The sequence below is a fragment of the Bos indicus genome, chromosome 20 (assembly GCF_029378745.1).
Source record: "Bos indicus isolate NIAB-ARS_2022 breed Sahiwal x Tharparkar chromosome 20, NIAB-ARS_B.indTharparkar_mat_pri_1.0, whole genome shotgun sequence".
Lineage (NCBI taxonomy): Eukaryota > Metazoa > Chordata > Mammalia > Artiodactyla > Bovidae > Bos > Bos indicus.
In genome coordinates, this window is record NC_091779.1 from 21,764,681 (window position 1) to 21,777,721 (window position 13,041).

At 41.1% G+C, this 13,041-nt stretch overlaps 1 long non-coding RNA gene across 1 annotated transcript in view; it reads right to left on the reverse strand.

Annotated features, from left to right (window-relative positions):
- The window catches only part of LOC139178054 (uncharacterized), a 56,882-nt gene extending 44,897 nt beyond the window's left edge, over window positions 1-11,985 (reverse strand). Inside the window, exon 1 of the long non-coding RNA XR_011562485.1 lies at window positions 11,948-11,985. This is a non-coding gene — a long non-coding RNA (uncharacterized lncRNA). The remainder of the gene's footprint in view (window positions 1-11,947) is intronic.
- Window positions 11,986-13,041: the final 1,056 nt, after the last annotated feature.

Here is a 13,041-nt window from a genome sequence, read left to right on the forward strand (position 1 = left end):
TTCCTCTCCCTGCTCTATAGATTCAGATTTGACAGTTTCATTGTGGGGTCAGGAAATCTTATTTTCTAATTAAGCTCTATGGATAATTCCAGAGCAGGCAGACTTGAAGCCCCTCTTGGGGAAACACTTCTTAGATGGATATCAGCAGCAAAATGTTTTGAATTTAAAGGTGCTAGTTATAATAACACTTCCACAGAAAGTCTAATATGTTTGCCCACCCTTCTAAAAGTCCAAAGATAGAGTCCTGATCCCCTAGAAGGGATAAGCACAAACAATATAAATTTTTGTCAAGGGATAAATGGAGCTTATTATCTCTTAATGGTAATTTTCCTTTTTCACATATAGAATAAACTGATTTCTGCTGCTGTTAAAATATTTGAAATTTCTAAGAGAGTAGATCTTAAAGTTCACATCAGAAGAGAAAAATTGAAATTATGTATGGTAACCCATGTTAACTATACTTATTGTGGTGATTGTTTTGCAATAAACACAAATATTAAATCAAAAAAAAAAAAAAGAATGTATATATATATATATATATATGTATCAATAAAAAGTCTAGAATCCCTTTTTATGTAGTATCCTAGTTTCACACACCTTGAGAGTTTGGTCTTGGAAATTGTGACTCCTCATCACCCTTGCTGACACTAGAGATAATTATAACTACCGGAATTGAAAGGAAAAGTTTAACTACTGAAGCACTGAGGTTGCCATGAGTTCCACAGCTTTGAAGCAGTATCTATTGTTGGACTTTTGGTTTGCTCTGTTTGACAACATTTAGACAAAACTGAGAAAGTTGAAAGTAGAAGAGACAGGATAACTAACACAGAAGAGCAGATGAGACTGCTCAAACAAACGAAACATGCTCTAGCTCCATGTTCTTCTCTCTATGGATTAACTTGAGGTATTCACCAGCACTTGTACTTCTGTCTTCTTGACTTGATTTAAAACACATTGTGCTAAGAATATGTTTACTTGGCCAGAGACAAGATTTCATTAATCACCAAAGAGCAATAAAACATTGCTGTTTAATGAGGTTCCAAATACACTATCATCGCTGAACTTAGCAACCGTCTAGACTATGTAACCACTTAACATCAGAAAGACATCAAAGAAGCTCCCAAAAAGAATGAATCCTTCATAAGGTTGAAGCCCCGCCTCAGGACTCAAGACCCCCGCTCTTTCCTCCCCAATCATTAGTTTTACTCCAGTTCCTCAAGTGCTACAAGATCTTTCCCATGTCCAGGTCTCTGAATATGGTGCTGTTTCTCCTGGAATGTTCACCTACTTCTCACTGGAGCCACTTTATCAGATCTCACATCAGTATCACTTCCTTCAAGGGAGGCCCTCCTAAGCCCCTCTCTCAGGCTAGTTTAGGAGATCCCACAGCCTTCTGCAGTCCCCTTCAGGGCACTACCACATTAGTGATTCATTATTGATTGTCCAGTCCCTGCTGGACCCTATGCTCCATGAAAGGAGGGACCATCTCCATTGCATCTACACCACAGCCCTGAAACATAGTAAAATTCCTGGCACACTGTGTTGTTCAACAATAAATAGATCAATCAGGGAAACAGATGGACAGTGAAGACACAATACGATTTAATACCAAATTAACATATGTCAATCCTCCGTGGGTTGATAGAGTCAAGAGTTAGCAAACACAAAAGCAGCCAAGTCTTCATGAGTCCAAACATAAGGGAGCTCTTAATTCTTTGACACCAAAAACCAACTTGGAAAGTTATGCCATTAAAGAACCGTAAGATGATGATTTTTTAAAAAAAAGACAAGAAATGACCAGCCATAACTCAATCTAAGGAACGCCCAAGAAGCTATGAGTGAAACACTTGGATTTGTTCTTTATTCACTTCCAAAATGCTGTGTAGGAGGCTTGGCATGCTAAAGCAGATATGATAGATTGAAAAGAAACGAGCCTGAGCCCAGAATTAAAAATAAAGGCAAGGCAAGTCTTTAGAAAAGTAGTTTTCAGATGGACAAGAAATATGAGTGTTCAAAAGTGACGCTGAAAATATGATAAAGTCTAACTCAATTGAGTCGTCAACCATATGCCTTCCATGTGATAAGCATTTTGCAAGCCAGTTAAGTCCTCCAAACCGTCTTACACAATTGGGACAATTATATTCTTCTTTTGCAAATGAGGTAAACTAGGTTTTAAATGGTTGAGTAATTTTCCCAAGGTCATATAGTTAATTAGTATGAGACCCAAATTCTTTTTTTTTAATTTTTTATTTTATATTGGAGTATAGCCAATTAACAATGCTGCGATAGTTTCAACAGGGAAGGGACTCAGCCATAGATATACATGTATCCATTCTCCCTTAAACTCCCATCCCAACAAGACTGACATATAACAGTGAGAAGGGTTCCCAGTGCTATACAGTAGGTCCTTGTGGGTTATCCATCTTAAATACAGCAACGTGTATATGTCCATCCCAAACTCCCTAACTATCATTTCCCCTCATCCTTCCCCCGCTGGTAATCATAAGTTCGTTTGGAACCCAAATTCTTAAACTTGCTATACTACAAACTACTCAAATCAAAAACTTTGCACTTCATTTCAGCTAAATGCACACCAATAGCTCCCACTTCCAGTGACATTTCTGATGCCCCTACACTGCTCTCCTGAGCATTTCAGTGAAAATATAGAAGGATCCAGGATCTATTTTCAACACGTTTTCCTCTACTTTCTACCACCACCCACGGCTGCTGGCTCCCTCTGCCTTTCCTGCACACCAACCCCCACTGAATAAAACTATAGTACAGCTCTGCCAGCAAGCATGTAGGACATAACCTTACGAATCTTGTTCTTTAAATCACATCAGGATCAAAGATATCGTTCTGTGAAACCTTACTGTTTGAAATCAAATCAGGAACTTCCAGGCCAAAATAAACCCGTTTTAACCTAAGACAGATGGAATGCTGAGTGTGTTAAGGCAACCCCGCTCTGCTCTAGGAGGCAGGCAGTATTCTTGTCGCCACTTCTGTTAATTAGAATCGTCTGTGCTTTCCTAGCAACATATATAAGCTCTGCTCAACACTACTTGGGGAGACTGCACTCCTAAAGTCAGGGCTCTCTTGCTTGGCAAGCATAATAAGTTGAGGTTTGTTTCTCAGAATCAGAGGCTTTTAACATATCAGCAATGCTTTATCACAGCGTTTCCATGGCTGAGTGTTCTGCAAGCACTGGAGTTAGTCTTTCAGGGTTGGTGGGCCAATCACAGATAACCAGATATTCCACTCAGAGATTTTTCAGGTGCAGGATGGTGAACCCAGAAAATGAAAGATTGGTAAACAGTCTCAGTGCTCTAGATGTAAGCATGATACCGTCTGTTTCCAGTAACTCCTACAAACTTCATTGGCAAACCATCTCCTGCTGGTCAGTAGGTTCCTGAAATGATACCCCGGGCTGATTTCCATCACATACAGTCATGAAAATGGATTTATGTCTGTGTTTTAAGATTCCATTCAGTTCACTTTAAAATTTCAGTCTTGTCTTTGAGACAAGAATGGAAGTGAGGGGAAACACTGTTTGATGTGTTCCCATCCCTCAACTGGACACAGGATTAGGGCTTTAGGCTTTCCTTCCTACTCCTCTGGTCAAGAAAAACCTGACATCTGAAAAGTCAAACTCAAGATCTTTGTCTTTATCAGAAAAGAAAGTGCTTCTGGAGCATGTATGTGTTATGGAAGGCAGGAAGAAAGGGAAAGAGAGAAAGATGTTACATGCATTTCATTTTGCACATATCAACTTTCATATGTACATGGTTTCAGGAAAAAAACTCATGATTAACATTTCTGGATAAACATAGAGTCACTGACAATCATTTATGATGGCCCTGCACCATTGATGGTACTTACTGAGTGAGTGCCTGTTAGGTCTAGCCCTGAAACAGAAGATTAATTCAGGCATAAAGTCTGCTTGATTCAACAGTAAAAACATGTCCATGTATGCTGAATGTTCGATTACTCATATCATTGTCTGTTTGTGGCATTCACAGTAAAAGCAAATGATGAGTCCAACCCTACATGTAATTTAAGATTACATTGATTGAGTAGGGCTGAAGGAACTAAAAATAACATGGTATTTGTAACTGGGGAACCTGCAAGCGGGCCACTCAGATTGTTCACTTATAAGTAAAGAAACAACCATTAGAAGTGCTATTGGTTCCAATGAAAACAAAACTAACAAATTCGAAAGAGTGCATCCATGAAAAACATTGTTAAAAGACAAGAAAGAACAGCTAAGAAAAATGTGGCCTGCACTTAACAAGCAATCCAAAAGTCCTGCTCAGGAGACATTTAACAACAGAATCTGCTTTATTCCTAAGGCATTATTCAATTCTGAGCTAAAAGTACATTTTGAATGATTCATTGACAACTGTGAAGAAAATGAATCTGGATTTGCAGAGAAATGAGTAAGGCAGATAGAATATGAATAGATACAGAAACACACACACACCAGGATGTTGGGGAAGTGGTCTTGGGGACAAGCAACATAGCCAGCCCCAGATTTATGTCTTTTGAAGAACTATGGGAAAAGGAGAGCTATGAGGTAAAGTTCTCTGTTGGGGCTACATTTGACCCTGAGTCTTGGTTCCTCCCCAGCAAACTGGATCAGTAAAGAGTTGGCTAAAAATGTCAGGCCGTGAACGCTTTCTTGCTTTAAGGCTCTTGTTGCCATAGGAACAGTCACCCTCTATTTTCTGAAAGGTGGTTAATAATTAGACTTAAGAAAAGCAACTTCGATCTCAACCTTGAATTCAGCCCACTCCTTTTCTGATACTGCCATCCTGCATGTTATTACTGAAAATTCAGAATATCTTGAGAAATAATATCCAGGGAAAGAGTCTAGGTCCAGATTCCCAGAGTCTATCCAGACCCCTCAAGTATGGGTCTATGAGATATGACTACAAAATCATTATATTTGAGTGTGAGCCTGTGTTTCAGCAAACAAACCAGAACTTGCATAAAGAAATCCACGCCATGTCCTGCTATAATATCATTGTTTGAAACATTTCTAGAACTCCTCTTTTAATAGTACTTCCAGGGCTAGTTTAAAAGCCCCACTGGGAAATCTGTACCCAAACATTTAGACCTATCTTGTGCAATAAATACATAATTTTATGTCAGTGGCAAAAGTCACTGTGACTCCAGAGCAAGAAAGAATGAACTATTCTTGTTTAAACAAATAGGAGAAATAACAAACCATCCTTAAAAATTATGTCTATCTCAAAGTACCCAAAGTCAGAGCACAGTATGACCCCAAATTATTGCCTGGCCTCTGTGCCCCCAAGCTGTGGGTACTGAAGTGGGTTGCATAGTGGGGGAAAAAATTACATCTACACACACCCATCAAGACAGCTATTAGCAAAAGAAGAAAGAGGAGGAAAAGGGGGAGAAGGAGGGAGAGGAGGAAAAGAAAAGAACTGGCAGGAATGTGGGGAAATTAGACCCTCACACACAGCTGCTGCTGCTGCTAAATCGCTTCAGTCGTGTCTGACTCTGTGCGACCCCATAGACAGCACCCCACCAGGCTCCCCTGTCCCTGGGATTCTCCAGGCAAGAATACTGGAGTGGGTTGCCATTTCCTTCCCCAATGCATGCATGCATGCTAAGTCGCTTCAGTCGTGTCCAACTCTGGGCAACCCCATGGACAGCAGCCCACCAGGCTCCTCTGTCCACAGAATTCTCTAGGCAAGAGTACTGGAGTGGGGTGCATTTCCTTCTCCCACACATGGCTAGTGGGTATCTAAGACAGTGCAACTGCTATAGAAGACAGCATGGGGATTCCTCAGAAAATTAACAACACAACTACAGCATGGGCCAGCAATGCCACTTCTAGGGAGATGTCAAAATATTGAAAGCAGGGACTTGAACAGATATTTGCACACCAAAGTTCATAGCAGAGTGACAATAACTAAAATATGGAAATAACCTACATGTCCATTGGCAGATGACCGGAATAAAATCTGATATATGCACACAATGGAATACTACTCAGTTTAAAAAGGATGCATGCTACAACTCGGATGAACCCTGAAGACATTACACTAAATAAAATAAGTCAGACACAAGACAAGTATTATATTATTCCAATTATATGAGGTCTCTGAAATACTCACACTGAGAGAGATGAAAGTAGAATGGTGGTTGCCAGAAATGGCGGGGTGGGGATGGGGGCGGAAAACACAGCATTATTGTTTAATGAGTACAGAGCTTTAGACTGGGGAGAAAGAAAAGTTCTGGGGGTGGATAGTGATGACGGTTGTACAATAATGTGAATGCATTTAATACCAATGGATTGTGTACTTAAAATGAGTAAAATGGTAAATTTTATGTATATTTTATGACAATAAAAAATTACATCTATAAAAGCAAAATCAGGGTCACCCTCTTTCTGCAAACCTGCCTGTTCTCAGCTTGATACACACAGAAATTCTTCAGGACCAACCCAAATCTTTGAAGTCAGTTTTCCTGTTACTCTTGACCAGATCCTGGTTTGAATTAAGAAAAGAGAAAAACAACTTCTCACTGATGAGACTCACTCCCAAGTAAAGTTGTCAGATTTGTCAAATAAAAACAGGATATTCAGTTCAATTTAAATTCAGATAAACATTTTTTAGTATAAGTATGTCCTAAATGTTGTCTGGGACGTACTTACACTAAACATTTTTTTGTTGTCTACCTGAAGTTCCAATTTTCCTGAGAATCTTTATTTTCTCTGACCACCCTAGTCCTAAATGAAATAGCTTCTAGTTGATGACATCTTCTCTTGCCTTTATTTTAAATTCTGGCTCGATTTAAAGGACGCCACTGTCTGGGTCTGCCTCACTCAGGCACGAACCAAGCTGCTATCAAGCCTTCTAGTGCTGAGGCAGAAAATGAAGGAGGGATCTGGTCACAGTCATCTCCCCCCCATTATGCAACAGTCAATATATCTCCAAAATCCAACACTTCAGCCCCTGTCCTCAGCCAGGGGGTTAAGTACTCTTCCACTCTACTATGAGCTTATCTTTCCGTGGGGTCTGGAGCTCAGAGGAGGCTGTTAGATTGCATCAGTCCTCTCTAATCGGTCATGAGATTTGGAAATATCACATTGAAAAGCTGTTTACCAGACCATTTGTAGCCCTTCTTATCTAAACATGTCTGTGATGATTTCCAGCAACAGGAAGGCTATTTTAAAACTATCACTGCCAAGTTTATCTGTAAATACATCCTCTGGGTTATTAAACATGTAGTATAATTCTACAGTAAAATTCATGAAAAGGACCATATCATCCCCATTTTATACCTAAAGAGACAGAACAAGCACTGACTTTCTCAGTCAATAGTCCACTCTACACCCACTCTCTCCACTTGCCCTTCCATCTTCCTGATAAGTTTCTTTTCTTAAAATATGGTGCTATGAGCAGGCATGTGTGTGTTTCCCAACTTGACCTCACTTGCTTGTCCTCTTTGACCTGATTATTCTTACTGTTACATCAGAAGAAGGAAACATTCAAAAGCATAAAGAATAAAACTAATAGGGAACTGGTCATCAGGGCTGTTTGCCTTTCACTGCGTCACGCATGGGTCTGCTATTAAGGGAGGTCAAGGCTAAAGGAATACATACTACCCTCCCACTGAGCCTACTGTGTTCTTGGCTTCCTGGAACAGAAATGTGCACTCAATATAACAAGTACCTACAGGTTTTCCATCACATGAAAGGCACCACTAATTGATGCCAAGATGCAAGATTACTAAAACGTGGATTTTCCCTGCCCACGGGGCACATAGAAGCCCATACAACCTGAAAGGGAACAAATTATAAGTGGATCCTTAAGGCATCTTAATTCAACTAGAAACTAAGACAAAACAGTTTTCTTTTTCTCTAGTTCCTGCGTTCAACCACACTTCATATTTCATACACATCATCTTTTTTGTTCACTTGAAATGATTAAAAATCCAACTCTGTTTAAAACTCCAATCCCACATTGGATTCAAAACCTTCTCCATATCAGGGTTCAGGGAACTTGGTCAAGAAGAAGGTGAGATCAGGCCCTTTGCCCCCTCTCTCCCTCAGATCCCCTTGAAGAGGATGGGGGAAGTCATCTCATCCCTCCCCACCTCTCCCTTCTGAAGCCAGTCCCGTCAGAGTTCAGGGCTAGGAGACGCAGGGAGAAGAGTTCGCCTCAGCCGACAGCCTGTTGGTGGAGACCAGTGCCGCCATTCTGCTCTGCTTTAGTGTGGTTCCATCTACTGGTATGGTGGTTTTGATCAAAACAACGTGTGTGTGTGTATGTATATGTATGTGTGTGTGTTTGCCTATGTGTGTGTAAGTGATGTGTGTGTGTTTACAAATGTGTGTATGTATGTATGCATATATGTGTTTCTCTCAGGCATTGTTCAGCTTCAACCCAGCCCCTCCTCACAACAGTCAGGTGGTTCCTCCTCTCAGCTGGTTGTTCAAGCATAACCTGACTCTTGAACCTCTGTGCTCCTTCCTGTGGAGTTACATGAATCACCGACGTCCCTCTGGAAGCCTCTGCAGGGCTCAGAGTGGTGAGAAGCATTCCTCACCCATGTTTTCCATTCCTCCAAGAAATTATGCCCCAGTTCCTTCCCATCGTGCCTGTCCAGACTCCTTTCGTGGGGCTATCAGACTCAGAAGTCTCCAGATGAGAAGCAGCATCAGTCTCAGATTCAAGAATACCCCTTCCCTTCACCTGGGGACATAGGGCATGCTCTCCCCCAAGCCCCCTCAGCACATCTCCTCTGTGTTAATGGTGGCTGCAAGTTGCTCCTCAGCAAGCATCCACTCAGGGAGCCAGAGGCTGATCTTTCTTTCTCACAAACACACTCACATCTGAGTGGTTTCCTTGGACCTAGGAGGGTGGTTGGAGCAGCCCCAGGTCATCCACCATCACAAGGAGGGGAGAGAAAGGCTCTCTCACCATGAAAATTCTGCCATGCCCCTGTGACTCTGCCCTCCCCTTCTGGTGCTCTCCTTACACAGACTTAGCCATGGCATGAGCAGAGGGGCATCAGGACTTTGTGTCCAGCTATGGATTCTTATTGGCCATCCTACAACATCAGGAAATCCTCTCTCAACACCCCTGTAGCTCCTCCTAACCTCCTCACTGACACTCACCAGCTGGTATACTCATCTCCCCCTTAGCTGTATCTGCTTTAGTCCATTAATTTCATGCATTCGATCATTTTACACTGAGCATATACTGAAGGGGAGTCACTGTGAAATGGTGATGGACAAGGCAGATCTATGATGCAGTCCCTCCCCTTGGGGAATTTACAGTCAAAGAGGACCAGCTGAACAAAAACAAACAAACTCGGGGAAAGGAAATGAAATAATTACAAACTGCATGAAACCCAACAAGGGAAATGAACAAGAACCTGAAATAGCACTGTTGGTTCGGAGATGCAGAGGGCTAACTAGACAAGACAGTGGGTGCTTTGTCACTCATGTTCCCTTTTGAGCACACAGTTGCATTTTCCAGAGGTTCCATAACGTGCAACATGGCAACAGAGTGAATGCAGAAGCACTTATGAAAAGCCATTTGTCTTTTATTAAACCAGACACAAAAGAGACGTGCAAAATACGGAAAAGGATACCATTTCTGTCCTTAATTTTGCTTTGTAAAATAGAGTTGTTTTTATATTTATTTTGCAGCAATATGCAATAAGTTCTTATTGTTTTTTAACTAATTAATTGCTTTATTTTTTTCTCCATTTTCATTTCCAATATAGTTAAATATCAATAGGTAAAACCCACATAAATGAAACTCTGGGGTTCTGTTATATACCCCCAAATCTGTATGCTGATGCCTTAACTCTTGATGTTATGGTATTGGAAGTGGTGCCTGTGGGAAGTAATTAAATTTAAATGGGATCATGAAGGTAGGGTCCCTATGATGGTATTAGTGTCCCTATAAGAAAAAGAAGAGGGTGCAGAACCCTCTTTCTCTCTGCCATGTGAGGACCCAAATGGAAGGAGTCTGTCTACAACAACAGGACCTAAATGTGCTGGCATCTTGGTCTAGGATTTCACAGCCTCCAGAAATGTAAGAAACAGTTTTACAATAGTTTAAGCCGCCAAGTTGATGGACTTTTGTGATAGAAGCCCAAGATGACCAAGACGACACCCTTAATAATTTTTAATAGGAAAGGTGCCCTGACACAAGATTTGAGAAACACTGTTTTGATCCAATGGTCTTTTCTTAGAATGTATTCTATACACCTGACTCTCATTCATGATGATTTTTCCCTTCTGAAACTCACTCCTTTGGAATTCAGGATAATCTGGAGAAAGCCCTTCTTGACCATGTATTTTAAGTCTTTTTCTACTGATTTCTGTTCATCATGGTGCAGCTTCCCTGGTGACTCAAATGGTAAAGAATCTGCCTACAATGTAGGAGACCCAGGTCTGACCCCTCAGTTGGAAAGATGCCCTGAGAAGGAAATGGCACCCACTCCAGTATTCTTGCCTGGAGAATCCCATGGACAGAGGAGCCTGGTGGGCTACAGTCCATGGGGTCGCAAAGAGTTGGACACAACTGTGTAACTAACACACACTATTCATACACCTACTTCTTCAAAATGGAGTATTCTTTAGAGATTTAGCCTATGTCTTCCTCTCTTTTATCCTATTTCTGTTCCAAGATTTCAGCTCCTACGTCTATGTTGTGCCTGCCCAATCTTCTTACCTTGCCCTGGACAAAGATTTTCCATATTCCCACTGGACATCTCTATCTGGATATTACATGGCACCTCAAATTCAACATGCTTCTAAGCTAATGCACAGTCTTCCTCTTGGGTTCTTGTTGCTGAACTTCTTAGATCAATTGCATCAAATGCATCATGATATTCTGGTTCAAAATTGAGAAAGGAGTACCTCAAGGCTATATATTGTCACCCCACTTATTTAATTTATATGCAGCATACATCATGTAGAATGCCAGGGTGGATGAAGCACAAGCTGGAATCAAGATTGCCGGGAGAAATATCAATAACCTCAGATATGCAGATGACACCACCCTTACAGCAGAAAGTGAAGAGGAACTAAAGAACCTCTTGATGAAAGTGAAAGAGGAGAGTGAAAAAGCCGCCTTAAAACTCAGCATTCAGAAAACGAAGATCATGGCATCCAGTCCCATCACCTCATGGCAAATAGATGGGGAAACAATGGAAACAGTGACAAATTTTATTTTCTTGGGCTCCAAAATCACTGCAGATGATGAATGCAACCGTGAAATTAAAAGATGCTTGCTCCTTGGAAGAAAAGCTATGACCAACCTAGATAGCATATTAAAAAACAGAGATGTTACATTACTGACAAAGGTCTGTCTAGTCAAAAACTATGGTTTTTCCAGTAGTCATGTATGAATGTGAGAGTTGGACCATAAAGAAGGCTGAGCACCAAAGAATTGATGCCTTCGAACTGTGGTGTTGGAGAAAACTCTTGAGAGTCCCTTGGACTGCAAGGAGATCAAACCAGTCAATCCTAAAGGAAATCAACCCTGAATATTCACTGGAAGGACTGTTGGCTAAAGCTGAAGTTCCAACAATTTGGCCACCTGATATGAAGAGCTGACTCATTGGAAAAGACTCTGATACTAGGAACGACTGAAGGCAGGAGGAGAAGGGGACGGACGACAGGGGATGAGATGGTTGGATGGCAGCACCGACTCAATGGACATGAGTTTGAGCAAACTCCAGGAAATGGTGAAGGAGAGAGAAGCCTAGCATGCTGCAGTCCACGGGGTCGCAAAGAGTTAGACACTAACAACTAAACAACAACAACAAATATTCCAAATAGTGGAAACTAAAACTCTCTTTCCTCACTCCGAGACACAGGCATTTACAGTATCCAGCCAGTTCCACTTCCCACAATGTCTCCCACATCTTCCCCTGCCGGTTCCAATAACCTCACCTTGGTTTTCATCTGGCATCACAGCACCACAGTTGCTTTGCAACTGTTCCCCTGACCTCTAATCTCTCCCTTTTCTACCCACGCTTCAGGCCACCTCCAGACTTATCTAAAATTGCTAATCAAATCACATTACCCCTCTACACAAAAACCCATAATGTCTCCCCATTGCCTGGAAGAAAAAAATCCTTGAAATGCTATTCAAGGCTCTGCCATCTAACTCAACTTTGTTTCCCCAAACATCCTATACTTAGGCTACACAGAGCCTTGCAATTTCTCCAAAATCCACTCATTTATTATTAACTCAAGGCTTCTCCTCCTTCAAGACTGCCCTTCTCTTTTTATTTATTTTTTTTCCCCTTCTCTTTTTAAAAAAGCACATTTGCTTGAAGCAAAATGTCTGAATTCAAGTGCACTTGCATTCAAGTGTGATATTGGTCAAGTTATATCTACCTCAATTTCTTCACTTATAAATAGGGACAATAATTAAATGTACCTCTTAGAGCTTTTGTGAGATTTAAAAGATGATATATTGAAAAGAGTTTAGTTTCTGTCATTGCTATTGTTAATTTGCCTGTATTTATCAAAAATTACTCATTCTTTAAGGCCCTGATATATTGCACTTCCCCATGGAAACTTCCTCAATTGCTTAAGCCCAAACCATCATGAACTCCTCCCTCTGCCTCTCATTAATACATTTGTCACTCAAGTTACCAGATTTTCACTATTTTGCATTCTAATTAGTTCCTTGTATGTGCATCTTCCCAAAGCTTCCCTCTACTCCCCAACCCCCTAACATACACATTAGCACACAGGGAAACAAACTCCTATTAATTTAGGGCCATTTGTGGCTCCAGCTAAAAGTTTAAACTTAGTGCCTTATGATCAAGTAAAACTTGTTTTTTCAGACCTAAGCACCCCTGCAGAGAAGGCAATGGCACCCCACTCCTGTACTCTTGCCTGGAAAATCCCATGGACGGAGGAGCCTGGTGGGCTGCAGTCTATGGGGTCACTAAGAGTCGGACATAACTGAGTGACTTCACTTTCACTTTCACTTTCACTTTCATGCATTGGAGAAGGAAATGGCAACCCACTCC